The sequence below is a fragment of the Hemibagrus wyckioides genome, linkage group LG13 (genome assembly GCF_019097595.1).
Source record: "Hemibagrus wyckioides isolate EC202008001 linkage group LG13, SWU_Hwy_1.0, whole genome shotgun sequence".
In the NCBI taxonomy this organism is placed as follows: Eukaryota; Metazoa; Chordata; class Actinopteri; order Siluriformes; family Bagridae; genus Hemibagrus; species Hemibagrus wyckioides.
Window position 1 is genome coordinate 18,230,501 of NC_080722.1, and position 6,000 is coordinate 18,236,500.

The window sequence follows — 6,000 nt, forward strand, 5'->3', positions numbered from 1 at the left end:
CCAAATCCATTTTCCTCCATCTAGTTCCTCAATAAAATTGATTGACTTTGACTCAGTGAAAACAGAAAAGAAAAGAAAATGGAAGATGTAAACATTCATCCATCCATCCATCCATCTATTTTCTGTTCCACTTATTCTACACAGGAACCTGGAGCCTATCAGGGCACAAGATGCAGACAGATTGGATGGGGTGCCAGACACACACACACACACACACACATTCACTACTGCACTACTGACAATTTAGAAATGCCAATCAGCCTACAACACATGCCCTTGGACTGGTGGAGGAAACCAGAGTACCCAGAGGAAACCCCTGGAGCACAGGGAGAACATGCCAGCTCAGCACACACACACGGTGGAGGCAGGAAATGAACACCCAAACTTGGAGAGCCACCCACTAAGCCATCTGATTTAGCAACATGACTATAAATGATGACTGTCACTGAAAATTATGGTCCCCTTTTATGAGATCTGTAGCTGTCATTTACAGTATATTATTAAAATACATACACACAATACTAAAATATATATGAGAAAAAATATTTCCTCAGTTATATATCTGAAAAGAAAAAAACATGTAGTATAGTCAAGACTTACAGTCATAGAAAATATGTATAAAATATATATAGGGTCCATTTGGGGTGCTTTGCTCAAAAAGTTTGGGAACACTTGGTTTAGTGGTAGAATTTGTATTTAATATTATGTTTTTATAAATAATAATTCATTCATTTTAAATTTTATTGTAAGCTCTGCTCTGGCACAGATCATGGGTGAGAAATGATCCTATCATAGTGGGAGTAATGGGAATGATCCAGCAGGTGAGTCATTGTCATCCTGTGACTGACTCTGGACATTTGTTATGGATATTTGGCCATCATTTATTTGTTGTGTGATGTGTAAAAGGTCTGAGTAAAATCTGAAATGGCTCTCTGCCAGAAATGCTCTGGCAATACATTACAAAAAAAAACCACACACACACACACACACACCAATCCAATACAGCTGTCCTCATTTGACCTGCCACAACCACAATCGGATCCTGTGCTGGATTAATGGAGTGAAAAATAAAAGCAAATCCCTTTTATTGTGCTATCAGCGGATTTACGGAAGGATCTCTTCCTGAAGTAATTTGTGCATAAAGATTAGTACATTAGTACAGATTTGTACAAGTATATACTTGGTAACACAGACTTTGCAGACATTTAGGCTGTAGAGAAAGTAACAAGCTACATTCAGGAAAGGATTTGAGGGTAAATCTAGTATGTATATAATTTGTATTAATCCTGTCATTAACCCAGTAAGATCAATTCATATCCCCTTCAAAAAATTGTAAGCAGTATAGTATTATGCATTTGGAAAGAGATAATAACAATTGCACAATTAAATATTGTACAATTTTGTTGATTCCTTTTCCTTTGACTTACATCAGTAAATGCTTGTCCCAGTACTTTACTATTTATAGAGTTTTGCTATCTATAGACTTTATACTGTAGGAAAGGAAGCCGAGGAATCAGAAATCTACATCATTTCTTTCTTTTTAGGTTATAAATATTATAAATATCATACCATTACATCAGCATCTTTGTCTGCATATTTAATATATCCCCTAACGAGCCATGAATCTGAGCAATGCAGTGCAGCAGGGAAGATAACTCACTAGTCTGATTGTCCAGGAGCAGACATTGAAAGCATGTATATGAGGAAGCATATCACCATTTGTGAGGCTCTGTGGGAGGACACCCGGTGGATCCTCTCTGTCCAAATGGAGTGATTAGGCCGCCTGTCATCTCTGTCATAATGCGAGCTCATTAAGGCAATTAATCACAGTAATTAGTGCACGATCATTAACGCAGGTCTAATGACACATGCAAGAGTAACAGCGACTTGAATTGCAGCAGCTGCTGTCATAATCGAAATGAATTCTTCAAGGGCTCTTTGTGTTACTCATGCTAGATACAAGGGAGAGAGAAAAACACTCATTACATTTTCTACATGGTGTGTGTGTGTATGTGTGTGTGTGTGTGTGTGTGTGCGCTACGGTGATAAATACACCGGGGTGTTTTTAAATGCTCACAATCACGATCACAAAGATGTGGTTTAAAAGTGGTGGTTGTTTATATGTGTGAATTTATCTATCATTAGGATAAAGTTATTAAGCTACAAAACGTTGCCCCAATAATCACATTATATCTCTCATTTCTAATTTATTATACGCAAGTCATTTCATAGGGTTACATTTTTCTTAAACAAATCTACGCCATGGTTACTGTATGTACTTAGGAAAAGAATCAATAAAAGAAGAAAACAGAGAAAAGAAGCGATTGTAGCATTGTCAGTGTTTAAATCTTCAGGGCGGCACATGCAGGCAGGTGTGTAATCTCCCACTGTGCTTGAGTTAGGAGCTGAAATTGGATGTTCACGTTCCCAGAGCAAAGGAACCATTAGGCTTCATGCAGCATCACTCCTGTAAATCACTGCGCTGTCAATAAGTGTAGCGCTTACATATTAAAAAAAAAACTGCTCACATTCTCATATGAGCGCCTGCCGGTGATAAAAATCTATCCCTCGGTGGTAGTTTCTGCATTAGTCATTCCTGCACCTCCAGCTCCATCACTCCACACACACACACACACACACACACAATCATCTACTCAGCGCTTTTTAAGAAGGCTATTTATCCCAGCCTGCATAGCCAATTCACGGTTCAAGAAAAGCACTTGTACTTGATTGAGGTTTGAAAATGTTTTTGTATTAAGGATTATATGAATGATATTATGTAAGGATCATTACATCATTTGTTGGGGGTCATACTGCATTAGAAGAAGAGTTTGGTTTCTCTACTATTACACATAAACATGGAACATTTATGACACATCAAAACATCCATCTGTCATGCTTTTGCAGATATTAATCTCTCTGGACAGGAATTTGCAAGACAATCTATACCTAACAATGGAGTTATTCATACACATTGTAAGACTTTTGTGGTGTTTGTTCCATTCTGGTAGACGGTGTTAATTCAACATTGCTGAGGTTTATTCAATGCAATCATTCATGCTTTTATATTTATTTTTATGTTCTCCCTGTGCCTGTGTGGGTTTACTCCGGGTCCTCCGGTTTCCTCCCACAGCCCAAAAACATGTACATTAGATTGATTGGTAATTCTAAATTGCCCATAGGAGTGAGTGTGAGTGTGTGTGGTTGTCTGTCTATATGTGTGGCCCTGTGATGGACTGGTGACCTGTCCAGGGTGTACCCCTGCCTTTCACCCAATGTGTGCTGGGATAGGCTCCAGTAGATCCCCATGACCCTAATCAGGAATAAAGCAGGGTATAGAAAATGGATGGATGGATGGATGGATGGATATTTATATTTATATTCCTCCTTTTATCTACATGGATGATGGATATAAGTAATATAAATGTATAAGACCTCATGTGCCGTTCTCATAGAAATAATGGAAATTGTCATTTCAGAATATTCAAAATATTCCCCAGCATGACTCTCAGCATATACCTACACTTTATCTAAATATCATCACTGAAATCATTGAATCCATTTAACATCTAATATTTAACAGGTTTGAAAACTCCGTGAGTCCTCCATTGCAGTTTGTTTACATTACATTTTAGCACCCAATTCTGTTACCTGGACACTTTTACCCTTGTGGAATAGTACCAGGGAGTTGCATCATCCCAAATTTCCTGACCATCGTAGGAAGAAGGAAAGAATTTCCTCTTATTTTAGTTTCTTTGTGTTTAATGATATTGACTGATGAGGTCCATTTCAATCTACGACTAATTTGTAATGCAAATAGTAGGCTGGTGGTAAATGAGTAATTAAACATTTAGGTCGATCATTAGAATGTCTTTATGCCGTTATCGTGGACGCTAGTTAATCACATTTTGCGTATTTGCTAATTCTCTACTACAAACCTTGTGAAATGAGACATTGTTGAGATGGTTAAACTCTATTTACTGAGTGTTTAATCAGGCGTGTTGTTCGCACACAAATGAACACATCTGCACTTTATTCACAATAGTCACAATGTTTCGCCCACAATCCATATTCATATACATATTTTTATATTTTCTATATATTTTTGCTGGCACAGGATAATTCTATTCCTATTTTTATAGTATCTATATTTATTCTAATTGATGATTTTTTTTCTAAGAAGTGATTAACAGCACAACAACCATGAAACCACTCGTATGGTATGCTCTTTAAGTTGAATAACTGAATATTACAACTGAGATGTTCATTTAATAGCGTCATTCAACAGTGGGAATTTTATACATTTTAGACATTGCGTAATGGATGTGGTTTCAGACTCAGATGTTAATGCATACATTGACATTATTAGTAAACTCCCATAATTCATGCAGCCTTTAGTTAGAGGGTATTGTGAAAGCAGGGTCAGATCTGCCAAGGCTGACTGACCTGATGGATGAAACCCCACGGCGACCAGCTGGACCTCACTGTCGAGCCGTGCATGCTTCACACTCTGGGATTTACATAACAATAGCACACATCATTCATTAGACTTCAGCAAGGCTGTGTGTGTGTGTGTGTGTGAGAGAGAGAGAGAGAGAGAGAGAGAGAGAGAGAACATCCCTCTGATTTCATCTCTGCACCTTTTATTATTTCAATATCAGTTCTATAAATCTTTGTGCTTGCGTAGCTGAAAACTTTACTTCTTCATTACTATATTGTTTTATTTTGCAAGAAAACTACTTGAAGGGACTACTTAAATACATCGAAGGGAGAAACAGAGAGAGAATTTAACAGCATTGCATCTCTTTATATGATTATGTCGATAGCAATTAGATCTCAGTAATTAAGGGAAATTTGTTTTGTTTTCCAATTAAGTTAATTACAGTTTTTCCTAATTGCTTACACTCAAGTCTCAGAAATGCACTCCAGTGTCACAAAATGATCACTGCTGCCAGGCCATCGGCTTAAAACGTCCCACATAGACTTTATCTAACTTTCTCAAAACAGTCTAATAGTCTGCCTCGAAACACTAATAAAAAAAGAAAAAAAGAAAGAAATAGGAATGTGACAGTCCCGGTCACACTGGGTGTGAGGTGGGAATATAGTATACCCTCACACAGAAGGCGAGCCAGCATAACCATTTCTACGGTGGCCAAGAAGTGCAAAACCTAATAACAAATCATAAAACACAAAAACAAATCCAAAAACACAATGACAATTCAGACAAACTGGAAAAGGTAGGTACAGTTTGTGAATTCTTACCGCTGATTGGACGAGACATCTGTCACTCAAGATATACAGGAAGTCCAGCAGGCTGCAGCAGTAGAAAGTTGATTAGGGTGAACATGAACGCAGCTCTGCTCTTATAGTGCTCTCTATATCCTTTAATCTGGAATAGTTTTGTCTTAGAAACATACCTGCATTCTTTAGGTATGTTTTTAGACTTTGCAAACTAATCTTTATGCGCTATCAGCATATCCATCACTGCATATGAATGCCTTTCCTCAAAGTACACTGACCAGACATAACATTATGACCACCTGGCTAATATTCTGTTGGTCCCTCTTTTGCTGCCAAAACCCCTGACCCGTCATGCACTGTGTATTCTGACACCTTTCTATCAGAACCAGCATTAACTTCTTCAGCAATCTGAGCAACAGTAGCTCGTCTGTTGGATCGGATCACGCGACAGCCTTCTCTCCCCACGTGCATCAATGAGCCTTGGTCGCCCATGACCCTGTCACCGGTTCACCACTGTTCCTTCCTTGGACCACTTTTGATAGATACTGACCACTGCAGACCGGGAACACCCCACAAGAGCTGCAGTTTTGGAGATGCTCTGATCCAGTCGTCTAGCCATCACAATCTGTCCCTTGTCAATCTCGCTCAGATCCTTACGCGTGTCCATTTTTCCTGCTTCTAACACATCAACTTTGAGGACAAAATGTTCACTTGCTGTCTAAGATATCCCACCCACTAACAGGTGCCATGATGAGGAGA